The 16,644-nt window shown below is 39.3% G+C and overlaps 1 protein-coding gene across 1 annotated transcript in view; it reads left to right on the top strand.

Moving 5' to 3' along the window:
• The window catches only part of SVEP1 (sushi, von Willebrand factor type A, EGF and pentraxin domain containing 1), a 351,417-nt gene that overhangs the window by 124,779 nt on the left and 209,994 nt on the right, over positions 1-16,644 (top strand). The window contains exons 3-4 of the mRNA XM_045043475.1: positions 2,614-2,698; positions 12,667-12,794. The gene's annotated coding sequence lies outside the window, so the exon portion shown is untranslated. The remainder of the gene's footprint in view (positions 1-2,613; positions 2,699-12,666; positions 12,795-16,644) is intronic.

Here is a 16,644-nt window from a genome sequence, read left to right as displayed (position 1 = left end):
CCCCACTCGCACTGTCTCTCTCTCTCTCTCCCTCTGTCTCTCAAAAATAAAATAAACATAAAAAAAATAAAGGTTCGCCTGTGGGTATAGCTCGGGAGTAGAACATTTGCTGCCTAAGAGGCTCACCTAACCATGTTTTAGTCCTTGGAGAAGTTTTAGCCAAGGAGATGTTTAGGTTAGAAACTGAAGGTCAGAGGAAAAGGGTGAGACGAGGAGAGGAGGAAAAGCATTTGGCCAGGGGAAACAGAATACAAAGGCCTGACTTACTCTGTGAATGGTTAGTAATTCATTATGATAAGGGAGCTAGGTGGAACAGCAAGGCAGAAGAGGTAAGCAAGAGTCAAACCATAAAGGTCTTTGTAAACCATATTGGGGAGTTTGAGCTTAACCATGTAACTAAATTTTAACTTTACAAAGTTAATTCTGGCTTGTATGTGGAAAATGGATTCAAATAGAATATACTGGAGGAAGGAGGTCCAGTTGCATCTACAAGCTGATGAGTAAATTTTGTTATAAATTCTAAGAAAATGGTTGATTCTTTCCAGAAACTGATACAGACTCTAGACATAACAGGCGTTCAATGTATATTGAATACTGACTAAAAGGATGAACCTATATTTGGCCTATTGTTATTCCATCTATGACCATTTCAATATCACTATCTTTTTTTAAAAATTTTTTTTAACATTTATTTATTTTTGAGACAGAGAAGGACAGAGCATGAAGGGGGGAGGGTCAGAGAGAGGGAGACACAGAATCTGAAACAGGCTCCAGGCTCTGAGCCATCAGCCCAGAGCCTGACGCGGGGCTCGAACCCAGGGACTGCGAGATCGTGACCTGAGCTGAAGTCGGATGCTCAACCGACTGAGCCACCCAGGTGCCCCTTATTTATACTTCTAAACCAGTATCACCCACTTGGAGTTGCACCCACTGAAGATGTCAGCTGATTCATCCTCTCTGACCCCTGTCAAAAATTGGAAAAGTCTGATTTTGATCTGAGTGTATGTTTTACATAGTTTTACATGCATCTGAGTGTATGTGTTGCATAGAGGAAGACTCTGTTCACTTTGCTGGATTTCTTTTACCGGTCTTATTGCTTCAGTCTATCAACTTCCCTCGGAGAATTTATTTTGGCAGTCTAGTCATTTGTTGAATGTTTATCCATAAAATGGATGAGGCTACTTGAAAATTCGCCCCATTTTATGGTTCAGATTATAAAAGTAGATCTGCATATTTTAAAGGAAAACTGTTGCACAGATTGTGTACATAGCACATAAAATATTGTTTCCTCGGGCAGCGTGTCGCCTTAGGGTCAGAGGGAGAATCAGAAGGGAAATGTCTGATTATAACAAAATATTCGTGTAGTTCTGTGTTTCTTGAGTCACAAACTTTCTCCGTCTGCTGTTTGTTAAGAAACAAGCTGGGTGAATGGAAACTCAATTTATTTTCTTCAAGAGACTTTCAGGGAGTAATTTCAAAACTGCAGTGTCCGGGAATAAAATGTTTTAAGCGTGGCAAAGTAACACAGGAGTAGATGGTACCAAAGGACTTTTTTTTTTTAATTTGAAAGAAAATTACATGCAGACAAAAGACAGTGGCAAGTCAAGGAAACATTTGAGTCATCTACAGCTATCCCTATCTTCATTTGATCATTTGATATCTGTGGTGTTCACTTGGAACGGCTTAAATATATTTCAAGTTTGTCTTTTGAACTGCAAGTTAATTGTCATTTGTGGTCAGAAAAATGGAAAGCAAGTTTAGTAAGTAGCATTCCTTCAATAATTTTTAAAGATGCAAAAAAATAGTTTTCACATAGAGTCATCAAAAGCACGTATTTCCAAGACCCAGATGGCTTGAATGAAAATATTAACATTTTCTAAGCCAAAAGTAAAAAACATATAGAGATAGTTTTATACTTACATTCATTCAAAGATATTCCATCATTTTAATCACACAAAAGTAGATTTGAAAGAGCCTTAAAACAGTAGCAACTCCCCCCACCCCGCTGGGATAAGTGGATGTTATTCTTTCTACTTACCTATGCAGAAAATGGCGTTTAATGAGATAATACCACGTGGATCGATGAACGTAAGGGATTCTGAGTTTCACGTGGATAAATTAATGAAGGTGAATAGTATGGGGTAGCGCGCAACATCAGAGGTTAATTCTTTATGGGTGAATGGCGGGAGGGAAGTGGCTGATTCGGGAAGTAGAAGGATTGTTGAAGGTGATAACTTTATTTTGGACGTGTTGAGTTTGAGATGCCCATGGAAAACCAGATGGCCGATCCAAGTTGTAAATGATTAAACAAGTCAAGAGGTTGGAAAGAGGTCTGGGCTGGGAGTGGAGGACTGCGAGAGACTGGATGAAGTCACTCAAGGGGAATGTGTAGGGCATGAAAATATGAGGCCAGAAAAAGGAATATGCATAAGGAAAGCTTTTGAGTGGTGGAAGGAAATGACAGAAGCTAGAAGACTTAAAAAAAAAAAAAAAAAGAAAGCAGATGATCACAGGATGAGCAGTTTCCATTACCTGCTGCCATTAATGGCAAATATTTACCAAATAAACGTGGGCATGATAGTCTTTACAAAAACGGTGTTCTTTTCTCCACAGCCTTGCAATGAACATTGGGAAGTGGCAGTTTTCTAGCTAATTTCGTATTTAGCATGAAACCAGGATGAATGAAAAAGAAAACAAGGTATGCATGTATAAAACATAGAATAAGTTTCAGTTTATGACCCAGGTAGCTGGTTTTGGGGAAAAGCCAAAGCTAATAGGAAAGCCAAATGGCAGTGTTGGAGTTCTGCCATGGAAATGACAATTCTGGTCGGAATGGTGTATACGAGGGCTCAGATGGCCTCTGACTAGCAGCTCTGACTTTACCGTGTCCAGAGTTCACATTAAAATACTGACAGAGCCAGAGGATAATGGCAGTCCGAAACAACAAACAGTGAAAAGCAGTATTAACAGACTGTTGTTAGAATCTGGAAGAAATTTTCAGTAATTCCTGGGGCAACGAAGATGGCTTTATTAAAACAATGATTTGTGTTCTACACATTCTTCCCTTCATGAAACAAAGCTGTTCCTGTCCCACAATAGACTGTGAGACCATTGGGAGTTACTAGAATTCTGAAGTTCTTCATTAGTAGGAAGGACTTGTTTACTAAGATTTGTTTGTATTAAATGAGCTAATGCAGACTAGTTGCTTATCAGAGTGCTTGGTACAAGGGCATTAATAAATCACCAGTGGTTCTTACATGGATCCTTTCCCAAGTTGCCAAAAATTATTGATTAAAAACAGAAAAGAATGAGCATTCAAAATAACGTATCAACAGTATAGGCTGACAGCCTGTTGCCAGAATCTGGGAGGAATTGTCACTAGTCACTATCCTAAATGAAACTCCATTTATAAAATAAGTGGGTCTTTTCCTCATTCCTCACCTCGTGAACCAAAGCTAGCTAGCTAGCTAGCTAGTTATTTATTTATTTATTTATTTATTTATTTATTTATTTTAACGTTTATTCATTTTTGAGACAGAGAGAGACAGAGCATGAACAGGGGAGGGTCAGAGAGAGAGGGAGACACAGAATCCGAAACAGGCTCCAGGCTCTGAGCCGTCAGCACAGAGCCCGACGCGGGGCTCGAACTCACGGACCGCGAGATCGTGACCTGAGCCGAAGTCGGACGCCCAACCGACTGAGCCACCCAGGTGCCCCCCAAAGCTATTTATTATCATCATCACCAACATATGTAACTTATTCTATGCTGAATTGTGTGAAGTCTATGACTCACTTGGGCTCCAGGCACCCTCACCCATTAGCCATCTTCAGGGCATCTGGAATCTATGGAATTATGTGCAAATTATGAATTTTTCTGAGGAGAGGATCCATAGCCTTCGGAAGGTTCTCAAAGCATTAAGAAGCTCAAAGCCACTGCCCCCATAGTCTAGGAAACGGTGTCAGGTAGAACCTTCTCGTTTTACAGAGAGCCCAGATGGGGTGTCACCCCAACCTGTCTTGTTCACTTGCATTGATCCCCGAAAGCCTCTATACCTTCACCCATGAGCTCTCAGCCTGGTGAAAATAATCCTAATTTGCAAGAGAGAAATACACATATTACTGATTTTATTTTCACTAACATCCGCTAAGTATCTTATTCCTATTTTTGAAAGATGGCCTTATCAAATTCTTTCTCATTTTCTGGTATTTCTTGACATTTTTGTATCTGTCACTGCCTCTAAAATCCAGAACCTTAAGTCTGAAAGGTTCGGTTATCACAGTACGATGCTGTTTTATTTGGTCATTCACATATTTTCTCAGAATTTGGAAGTCTGACATTCAGATGTTTCCCAAAAAATCCATCAGTTCCTGAAACTGAAGCCATTGCTTTAACGTGTGCCTGCGAAGTACACAAAAGAAACCAAATGTTCTCTCTCCACCCTATAATAAGACCTTCATTATCCAAACAATAGAAAGCACTAAACAAAATTCAGGAATTGATTCGTCATTTATGTAAAAATGGATAAACACTTGCAGAGTAGAAGGAGCATAGAAATTGTTAAGCCTACTAAGTTTAAGCATAGAAAATAAAAAAATACGAAGTAGTTAGCAGAAGCTGAATTATGAAATTGTAACATTAGAACTCTTCTGTGAAAATGGCCCCCAGATCATTATTCATGAGCCTGGTTGTTCCGATCGTCACATTTAATAGGTACTTTTCAGGCACTGATTTTTAATAATGGCCACAAGACTTACGTTTTTATTCCAAGGTTCTTGGCATTTGCTTTTTTCCTTCCAAATGAACTTACCTGATAGCGTTTGGTCGGAAAACTTGTCAGGCCTCGAAACCTTATTCCAAGGTTCTTGGCATTTGCTTTTTTCCTTCCAAATGAACTTACCTGATAGCGTTTGGTCGGAAAACTTGTCAGGCCTCGACGGTGGCAAACTTTAGTAAGGTGCTAGCTGTACATGTTCAAGTTCAGGAAATGCACTTAGAGCTGTAGAAGCTTGTCACTCCAGATAAGAAAATTAGGAAGGTTCACTAGTGTGGTGGTAAGCCAGTTACATCACAAACAGAATCTCATGTGTTCCTCCCACTTCTCAGAAGAGCCAGAGTGAAATCTGATACTTCTTATGATGTACTTAAAAGCATAAATATGGGTTACTGGTTTACTCTTACATTCTTGGTTAGGGCTGATAATTTGCACTTGAAAAAAAAAATGAACAGATATAAAAACTGGATATTCCTTTTTTAAAATATAATTTATTGTCAGATTGGTTTCCATACAACACCCAGTGCCCATCCCAACAAGTGCCCTCCTCAATGCCCAGCACCCACTTTCCCCTCTCCCCCAACCCCCGTTAACCCTATTTGTTCTCAGTATTTAAGAGCTTCAAAAAACTGAGTATTCTTAAATATCACCTGAAGAAAACCTGTCTGTAATGCTGACAGAATTATATAACGGAGAAACAAACACAGGCTAAATGAAAGAAGCCAAGCACAAAAGACCACATCCTGTGTGATCCTAGTTATAGGAAATGTTCAGAAGAGGTAAGGACGGAAGGTCGATTAGTGATTCCCAGGGCTCACAGAGTAAGGGAGACGACGGGAATGGCAAGTGACTGCCACTCAGTAGGGAGTTTCTTCTAGAAATAATGAAAATATTCTAAAATTAGATCATAATGATGGCTGCACAGCTCTGTAAATGGACTAAAACCATTGAATTTTGCACTTTAATTGGGTGAGCTTTATGTAAGTAAATTATATTTCAGTAAAACTGACAAACATATATATTATCAATGTTTTGGGAGGCATTCTGGAGCATTGGACACTTTTACCTTAAAAAGACAGAGCAGAGGCCCCACCTTTCCATTCCAGCTGCTGCTTCTTTCCCCACCGCCGCCAATCCCAGATCTGTTCTTTAGTGCAGACAAAAAAGCAGGTATCAATAGGTCAAGAGAAGAATGACATTCAAACAGATTTCCAGCAACAAAGGCTTTGGAGGATTGTAGAAAGGTTTGGAACATGACAGTGTTGAACTGAACTGCAAAATAAAATTGGCTGTCTCCTTACTGATGTGGGCAACAAAGGCAAAAGAAAAAAATTAAGTCTCCTGACGATTTACAGCCCATTGAGGAGTCCTTGAGACTGGCAGAGTGACATTCCTGTAGGAGGTCAGCTGCCTTCATGATGACACTTTGCTGAGGGCAAAACGCAATCTTAGCTTAACATTATCCTGACTTCCAGGTTCCTCTAAGTCTACTTTAACATGTAAAAATTCCTTTGGAAACTTCCCCCAAATGTATGTTGGCAATCATCCTCCAAGCATACGCTGATATACATCTGACAGGTCTCATGACTGAGCATTTACTAAACAGAAATAAATGACCTCTTCCTAACAATAACAGCTAGCCCTGTCAGGGTCCTGGAAACCTTGCTCCCAAGATTCCTTAGAGAATTACACTATCCCCAGCCTCCGCCCAACTTGAAAGTGCATAAGCAGTCACCCATCACAACCCCAGTGCAGCTGTTTCTGCCCACGGGTTCTTTGCCTGTGCTTTAATAAAACCACCTTTTTGCACCAAAGATATCTCAAGAATTCTTTCCTGGCCGTCAGCTCCGAACCCCAGCATTCCCACATCACTTACTACCAAAGGCAGAAACTGGAAAATCCTCTGCACTGAGTTGGCTGTCTGGTTTAACTTGCACAGAACAAAATTTTGTATCAAAGTCTGGTTCTCATCAAGCTGCCTCAGAACATGGCCTTGTCATTGCTCCAGATACCAGCCCTCGTGTCTGTAATTTTAAAGGAGAAGGCTAGAGCTGGAACTTTGGCAACGGCGCTGGGTTTTATGTGGATGCTATTGAAGATCCTTGGAAAATTACCTATAGAATGTATTCTTAGGTAACTGAGGAGCTACCCAACTCATAAATGCCCATATTCCAGTGGACCCACAAAGGATGTCAATTTCTGGCCACTCTGTGGGAGCACATGAATCTCTTATCTGTACTTTGAAGAATCCTGGAAAGTACAAATCTGTGTCAGCATTTGCTCCAATTTACAACCCAGTGCTCTGTCTTTGACACACACACACACACACACACAAGCCTTTAGTGGATATTTGGGAAGAGATCAAAGTAAGTGGAAGGCTTATAATGCCTCTCATCTTTTGAAGTCCTATCCAGGTTCTCAGCTAGACGTGCTAATTGACCAAGGAAAAGATGACCAGTTCCTTTCAGATGGACAGTTACTACCTGGTAACTTCATAGCTGTTTGTACAAAGTCCCTGTTGTTTTCAGATTACAAGAGGGTTATTATTATAGCTACTACTTCATTGCAACCTTTATTACTGATCATATCAGACATCATCCTGAATGCTTGAATGCATGAATAACTACAGATAAGAGAGTTTCTTCAGGCCTATAGAATTGTAATGAACAGAATTGCAGGGGAAAAGGATTTGAAAACTCTGGATTTCATAGTGCTAAAAATGCATCATTCCATAGTTGAATCACTTTGAGAATAAATATAAAAAGCCTGAAAAGAAAAGTACTTTTGGTTTTCTTATTCTGTGACATAAAACAGGTTTTGTTGTCATTTCTCAGAGATCATGAAGTTTTTCTAATGTATCCATGTAATACTATTGAAACTACAGTTGAAAACTTGCTTCAAAAGAGTGCTTTGGTACTAAATTTTTTCCCCGCTGTTTCACAAAATCATATGTATTTAATGAATTCCCTGCTCTAATAGTTAACTACCCATACTCTAATCTTTTGCTGTATCCAGTATGGTTCACAGATTAGCATCATTAGTATCTCCCGAGAGGTTACTAGAAATGCAGAATCTCTACTCCAATCCGTCTGAATCAGGCCTGCCTTTTAACAGAATCAGGCGGAAAAAGGTGATTCATATGCACACAAAAGTGCTCGAAAGTAGGGCTTCCCACAGATCTCCAGAGCAACTGCCTCAGCTGGGGTTTTGTTACAAATGGCAATTCTCAGGCCCCATCTAAACCTAGCAGACACGCTAACAATCTGTGTCTTATCAAAATCTTGGTGGTTCTGATCATGATAAATTTGCTGCACACGATAAAATCGTTCTGTTGCAAAATAGAGTCACCCGGGGAACTTTAAAAATTCTTGATGTCTAGGTTGCAACTCATGCAAGTTAAATCAGAGTCTTCATGCCTGGGAATCAGGTGTTAGCGTTTTTAAGAATTCCTCCGGCATTCAAATTTGAAAATCTGCATTCTAAAGGAGAAAAATAATATAAATTGATTTTTTTTGATTGATCAAACTAGCTGTAGTTCTCAGAATAAGTATGACTTATTTGACGAAATTATGTTCTAGCAGAAAATAATTGACTGGCCTTTTGGTTCATCTGTTGCAGGAGAGTTTTTTAAAATTCTTCATTCACCTTGAACTCTGTGTTTTTCTTCACTTAATCTGTTATAAATCCTCTGGTGACATTTGTGCTACAAATGTGGAAAATGAGTGAAATCCAAGCCCTAAATGTAACACGCCTAGGGCTTTAGAAAAGGATACAAGAGAACAAAAGAGGGAAAGACCTCTTTAAAGAAGGGGTAGCGCATAAAGAGGTAATTATGTGTACCAGGGACAGTAGGCCATGCCTGCTAGCTGTTGAAAGACAGAAAGAGGAGGTATTTTCTTAAAGGTATTTTCTTAAAGAAGCACATGCCACAGGTTTTGGTTATAAAAAAACAGAAAAGACAGGGCAAGGGCTTCAGGTATTTCTGCAAAGTTGGGGATCACTTCAATGAGAAACTAGTAGTCAGTATGTAACTAAGAGGAGAAGTCCAGTTTGGGAGACACCATAAAGACCATGTCCTCCTGGTCTTAAATCATAAGGAAGATCCTGGATGGGATTCAGAATTCCCAGGGAGTGTGGGAGAGGAATGAGGCCCAGTTCTGGTGGTTTCAAGAAATTCATATTAAATAAGGGGGCGGCTCTTGGGAAGTTCAAACATTGTAACTTTTTGGGCTGCACTACTGAATCTGTTACAAACTCCATTGCTCCTGTGTTCTCTCAAAATATTGCCAGGAATGGACCTGTCATACCTGTCGAGGCAGTGGCGAATGCTGCCTGAGAATAGATACCTGTCCAGTATCGGTGTTAGTTTGGAGATGCCACTCCAAAATTATAAGAAATTGATAAAAGTTACTTAATCATTTTTCAGACAGAGACAAGAATTATGCTTTTGGTATATGTATTTTCCAGCATATTATACACTCACACAAACTAACTGGAAAGCTGACAAGAGAGGAGGGGCCCTAGAAGTTAATCCATAAACCAGAACCTACGGACGTAAGTTGTGTAAAACACATTGAGTTCTTCCTTAAATTAGAAGGAAGAGCTATAGCAGATGTCCTTTTAGTGTCCTAATCTTACCACAATTATTCGAACAAAGAGCTTAGTCCTCTGAGGACTCTGTGGGTTCTTTCAAGCAAGAAATAAAACGCTTGAGACAAATCACATGCTCCTGAAAACTGGTTGATTTGGGGAGCAGTATGGCTAGATGAAGAACGGCCCTTGACTGAGGGCTTGGCCATGTACAGAGTAGCAAGCAAGTGCTTTGAAACTTTCTGAATGTACCCTAATACCAAGTGCACATGTTGCTGCTGAGGAAGTTTTGGCAACAGATAATAGGGAGAGAGGGGAGGGACTCCTAGAAAGAGAAGGTGATCAGACACTCTTCAAAAATTTCCCTGTGGAAGCCTACGCTGTCCAAGATTCCAAAGATTACATCAATTCTTCTCAATAAAAATAGCCTGGGGAGGGCAAAGGTATGAAATTAGAAGTTTCTAAGGAAAAGGGTAGACTGGAGAATCAATGGCCAGAATTTGGGACTAAACTTTGATGGTAGCTGGAGGGTGGAGATGGGAAATCAGCTTGAGGCTGGAGAAACAGCACCTGGGAGCAGGCAATTGTCCTGAATAAAGCCTGGGGAGTTTTTTGAGATGAACACCTTCCAGTCACCGAAAATTTGGTTTGGGGTGACTTTTGGTAGTTTATAGTTTTCAAGAAATTGGTCCATCTCATTTAAGTTGTTAAATTTATGTGCATAGAGTTGTTCGTAGCATTCCCTTATTGTCCTTGTACTATCTGAGGGATCTGTAGTCTTATCTCCCCTTTCAGTCCTGATTATGGTAACTTGCATATGTTTTCTTCCATGTTTCATCTGGCTACAGTTTTATTAGAGAACTACTCTTTGGTTTGATCGGTTGCCTCTACTATTTTTCTGTTTACCACTCCATTTATATCTGTTCATATACTTCCATAGTAATGTGTACATTGTCTCCTTCCTTCTGCTTATTTTGGGTTTAACTTGTTCTTCTTCACTAGTTTCCTCATGTGAGGTTAGATAATCAACGTGAAATTTTCCTTTTTTTAATATAAGCATTTAACTTTACACATCCCATAAATTATGATACATTGCATTTTCATTTTATTTCAGGTAAAAATATTTTCTAATTTCCCTTGAGTTTTTTTTTCTTTTGCCCATGGGTTAATTTCTAAATGTTTTGGAATTTTCCTGATGTCTTTATGTTATTCATTTCTGGTGTAATTCCATTTATAGTGAGCCATACGATGTAGGGCTGTGTGTGATTTCAACAGTTGTAAATTGGTTAAGACTTGTTTTATGACCTAGAATATGATCTGTCTTGGTGACTGTCCTATGAATATTCGGAAATAATTTGTATTCTGCTATTGTTGGATGGAATGTTCTATAAATGGCAGTGTTAAAAGTCCTATATCCTTGCTGATTTTCCATCTGGTTCTATTGATCACTGACTGTAGATATCTTCAACTATATTTGTTAATCTGTTCTTTTAGATGTATCAGTTTTTGCTTCACATAGTTTGATGCCTGTTATTAGGAGCATATGTATTAATATTATTATGTCTTCTTAGAGAATTCATCCCTTTATTAGTATTTAACAATAAATTTAATGTCCTTTGTTATCCTGATAATATTTCCTTGTTCTAAAGTCTACTCTATCTGATGTTGGCTACTGCAGTATTTTTTGATTCGTGTTTTCATAATACATCTTTTACCTTTTACTTTTATTGATCTATATGTTTATATATACAGTGGATTTCCTGTCATCAACATATAGCTGAGTCTGGTTTAACAATCTAATATGCCAGTTTCTGTTTTTAATTGGAACATGCAGAAATCTAGAAGCCTTACATCCACATAGGTCCCTTTCTACTCCTTTCTTTGTATTCTAGTTGTAATATATACACACATACTCACATTGAAAGGCTCACCAGACAATGTCACACTTTTTGCATTTGATAGTTTTATTTAAAGGACTCCAAGGGAGAAAAGTAACCTATTATATTTACCTTGATATTTATCATTTCTGTTACTCTTTATTTCTGTAGTTCCATGATTCCCTCTGGCATTATTTTTCCTCATCTTTAAGATCTTCCTTTAGTGTTTCTTTTAGAACAGGTCTGTTGGTTCCTAGTTCTAGTTTCCCATCAGCCAAAGATGTCTTCATTTGCCATTACTCCTGAAGATTTTTATTGGATATAGAATTTGGGGTTGACAATTCCTTTTTTTTGTTAGCACTTGGAAGTTATTTTACTGTCTTTGGCCTCCATGGTTTTTGATGAGAAATCCATAGTCATTCAAATTGTTTCCCTGTGTGTTTTATGTAATATAAATATATTGTCTTTATACTATATATATATATATATATATATATATATATATATATACTATATATATTATATATATATTTGGGTTTTGGTAGTTTGATTATGATATGTCTGGCTAGGCATGGGTTTTGTTTTGTTCTTTAGTTTATCCCATGTAGGGTTCTCAGAAATTCTTGAATCTGTAAATTTATGTCTTTCACAAAACTTAAGAAGTGTTTATACATAATTTCTTCAAATGTATGCATTTTTGCATCAATCAATTTCTTCTTTCCTTCTGAGACTCCAGTGGTGTGAATATTAGGACTTTGATATTGTCCCAAAGGTACTTATGACTTTATTCTTTTATTCCTAATATTTAAAAAAAATTGTTAATGTTTATTTATTTTGAGAGAAAGAGTGAGAGAGTGAGCACAAGTGAGCACGATGGGCAGAGAGAGGGAGAGAAAGGATCTGAAGCAGGCTCCGTGTCACTTGAACTTACAAACTATAAGATCATGACCTGAGCTGAAATCAAGAGTCGGACACTTAACCAACTGTCCCACCCTGGTGTCCCCCCCTTTTTTAAAATTGTTTTTTAATGTTTATTTATTTTTTGAGATGGGGGGAGGAGCAGAGAGAGAAGGAGACAGAAGATCTGAAGAGGACTCTGCGCTGACAGTAGAGAGCCTGATATGGGGCTTGAACTCATGAACCATGGGATCATGAGATCATGACCTGAGCCAAAGTCAGATGTTTAACCGATTGAGCCACCCAGGCACCCCTTTCCTAATCTTTTTTTGATTGCACTTCAGATTGGATCATTTTTATTTATCTATTTTCAAGTTCACTAAACATTTCCTCTGTCATCCCTTCCTCCATTGGAGCCATCCAGTAATTTTTAAAAATTTCAGATATTGTATTTTTTAGTTTTTAAATTTCTATCTGGTTCATTTTATGGTTTCTCCGCTCTAAAATTCTACTTTTCTATGTGTTTTCAGAATGTCCGCCTTTCTATGGAAGAAATGCCTCTATGTAGGTAAAGTGTTATCTCTGCTGCAACAGTAAAAGCTAAGAAGGGGAAAAAACCAATTTGAACACAAAGGCTCTATGGAAGAAATACCTCTAGGTAGGTGAAGTGTTATCTCTGCACGCAACAGTAAAAGTTAAGAAAAAAAAGAAAAAAGAAAAAGGGGGAAAAAACAATTTGAACACAAAGGCTCTATGGAAGAAATACCTCTAGGTAGGTGAAGTGTTATCTCTGCATGCAACAGTAAAAGTCAAGGAAAAGAAAAAAAGAAAAGAAAAAAAAACAGGAAGAAAATTCACCTTTTCTTTAGGGAGCATGGGTATAATGGGTGCTTGAACATCTTCATCTGATAACAAATATCTAGGCGATCTTTGGGTTTGTATTTGTTGCCTGTCTTCTCCTTTGAAGAGTGGTCAGAATTTTCTTTTTCTCTTAAGTAATTTGGGGTTATATCCTGGATATTTTGGACATTACACTGTGACATTCTGGGTCGTTTTAAAGTCCTCTGGAGATGTCCGTTATTTTTATTTTGCTTTGTTTTGTTTTAGCAGGCCATCAATCCAGTTAGGTTTAGACTACAAGTTCTCTCTTTCGGTGGGTGGTGACCCGGATATAAGTTTCGTTTTCAAAGACTTTTCTGTGTTGCTTGGGTCTGCTTCGTCCATGCCCTTTAGAGGGATTAGTCAGGGCTGCTAGTGGTTTATATTGTCGTTCGGTTCTCAAAGCCATGCTTCTCCGTGTCTGTTCCACTCACTTGTGGTTCATGAATGAGAACAACTTCCTCCAGTGGTCTACTCCCTGGGATCTTCCCTACACTTTCTGCCCCTTGTGGTGCCTTTTCCAGGTCCTCTGACTAGACAGCCAGAGTTTCTTTCAGAGTTGGATCTCCCCCACTCTGTGTGCAGACTGCTACCAGGACTGCCCTCAGGATGAAGAAGCAAGAGAAAAGAGAAAATAATAATAATGCTGATTGCCTCCATACTCTTTGGACCACAGAGGCCCTCTTCTTTGTTCTATAGTCAAAGACATGAGCTTTCTTTATGGATCCTAGTACCCAAATTGCTGCTGCCGTGGCAAATTGCCCTAAGATTTAGGGCTTTACACAAGAAACATTTAGTATCTGACGTTTTCTGTAGCTTAGGAAGTTAAGTGTTGCTGAGCTGGGTTTTCTGGTGCATAGCATCTCACGAGGTTGCAGTTACAATGCTGCCTAGGGCTGCAGTCATCTCCGGGCTGGGCGGTGGGAGGCTCTGCTTCGGAACATACGGCCATGGACAGGCTTCAAAAGTTCCACTCTGAAGGTCGCTACATGGCTATTGACAGACTGCTGGTTCTTGCTGGCTCTTGGCCAGAGACCTGAGTTCCTTGCCACGTGGACCTCTCCATAGGGCATCCCGTGACTTCTCCTCAGAGCAAGTGAGGGAGAGAGTGAAAGAGCGTGAGCAAAATGGAAAGCAGAGTCTTTTGTAACCTAATCGTGAAAGTGACATCCCAACACTTTAGCCATATTTTATTTGTTGGAAGTAAGTCATGAAGTGCAACCCACATTCAAGGAGAAAGAATTACAAAGGGCATGAATATCAGGAGGGAGGGGTCTTCAGGGGCCATTTCAGAAGTTGCCTACCACACTCTCCTCAACCAAATGCAGGGTGTGCATGATCTTAAAGAGCATATTATATCTTCAGACCTCACCCATGTAGCATGCAAGAATATAAAATACTGTCGCATGTTTGGTTTTCTTTTTTTCCTGGCAAACATAGATTCCATCTGGGTTCAATAGAAATTAAGGATGTTGAAAAATGCAAGACAGATCTAGAAAGAGCCAAGGATATGGAAAATAAATGTGGGCATGTTTGGTGCATCATTTTAATGCTAGAATCGTTTCCTAGTCTGAATATTGTTAGGCAAATGAAGTATAAGAAACATCTGGCTAGAGGAAAACAAGGCACAGATTAGCAGGATGAACAGAAGTTAGTGGAGTATGTTATTTCATTTTAAACTGTTCAAGTTTGCAAACATTGTAAGTCTGAGATCAAATCACATTCCATAAGGGATAAATTAAGCTACTGCAAATTGGTCCTTTATCAAGTAGTGAAATAAGAGAAGTTCCTGTTTTTTAGACTTTACATCAGCTTAAGACACATTGAGTACATTAACGCTCTTTGAAGGATTAGAATCCTTAGGTATGAGGCTGGCAAGATGAAGAATAGCTAAGATATCTTTAAAAGTCACAGATTTGCAGGGCACCTGGGTGGCTGAGTCCATTAAGCATCTAACTCTTGGTTTTGGCTCAGGCCACAATCTCACAGTTTGTGGGAGTTCCAGCCCCACATGGGGCTCTGCGCTGACAGTGTGGAGCCTGCTTGGGATTCTCTCTCTCCCTCTCTCTCTCTGCCCCTCCCCCTGCTCGCTCGCTCGCTCTCTCTCTCTCTCTCTCTCTCTATCTCAAAACTAAACCAAAAAAATAAGTGACATATTTGCTTCTAATACTGAGGGACAGAGTATAATTTCCAAAGAGGTCCACAATAATAATTTTCATTCCCCATGATCTTCTGTGATGTGATCTCACTACTTCCCAATCAAGAGGTAGAGTGTATTTTTCCACCCCCTTGAATCTAGATAGGTTTTCTATCTGCTTGACCATTAGAATATGACAGAAGTAATGCCATGCCATCTCCAGTCATCACTCTTAACAGATCCAGAAGTTCTGCTTCCTGTCTACTGAAGCTGTGAGCCACCATGTAAAAAGTCTGGGCTATTCTTTTAGAGCAAGAACTATAGAGAGATGCACTGAGTTTCATATATGTGAGTGAAGAAGCCATCTTGGACGTCCTGTTGACCCTCTAGGTAACTCCAGCCAGAGCCTCTGTCTAATTGGAATCACATGAGAACCAAGTGAGACTCAGTCAACTGATCCCAATTAACCAATACAATCATAAAAGATAATAATAGTAATAATTTTAAGACATTAAGTTTTAGAGTGGTTTATATACAATAGATCATTGGAAACCATTATGTTTCCAGAATTTGAAAAACATTTTTGTATTAGACATGGACATTTTGAGGGGTGCCTGGGTGGTTAAGCATCCAACTCTTGATCACGGCTCAGGTCATGAACTCATGGTTTCTGGGATCAAGCCCTGTGTCAGGCTCTGTGCTAGTAACACAGAGTCTGTTTGGGATTCTCTCTCTCCCTCTCTCTCTGCTCCTCCCCCGCTCACACACATTCTGTCTCTCTCTCTCTCTCTCAAAGTAAACAAATGAGCATTAAAAAAAGATGTAGACATTTTGGGAGGTTTACAATATTAAATTACTTAACCATAGCATACCGCTGATATATATTTCATAATATCTGTGTTGTTGGTTCGCAAACTTGGAAGTTTCCCAGGAGTATCTGAAACTTGCCCCTAGGCATGGAGGGCACAAAGAGATCTAAGAAAGAGGCAGACCACTCCAGATTGATAGATGGCAGGTTCAATAAGTGAGCAAACTTAGGTATGAGACTTGCAGGCTGAAAGATCAGTAGACCTCTGCACAGAATCTTAAAAGTTTATATAGAGGCCTGACCTGGGTTTAGTCACATATACCATCCAGAGGGCCTCAGCAACACTTTGCTCTCTCCAGGCTACCCTCTTGAAAATGCTTCCCACGGTGGGAATGGTAGGTAGAAGGTATATTCCAAGGACAGGGCAGGTGGTGGGGAACCTTCAGTTGCCTGGATCCAGCTCAAGGGCCAACTGGCAGTTACAGCCTCTGTATGACCTCCTCAACACTGTCTGGATATGGACACAAAGGTATAGTCTGTGGCTTAAAATACAGCGAATAAAATAACCATAGCAATTGCTCTATCCTAAGATGAACATTATTACATATTTATGTGTTTCCTTGCATAGTTTTTTTTTCCTATGTGTATTTTTTTTGGATTCACATTACACAAGTGTGTTTCTTG

The sequence above is a fragment of the Felis catus genome, chromosome D4 (assembly GCF_018350175.1).
Source record: "Felis catus isolate Fca126 chromosome D4, F.catus_Fca126_mat1.0, whole genome shotgun sequence".
NCBI classification, from domain to species: domain Eukaryota; kingdom Metazoa; phylum Chordata; class Mammalia; order Carnivora; family Felidae; genus Felis; species Felis catus.
Note: the sequence above shows the minus strand (reverse complement) of the source record. Positions and strands in the feature narration are given on the sequence as shown.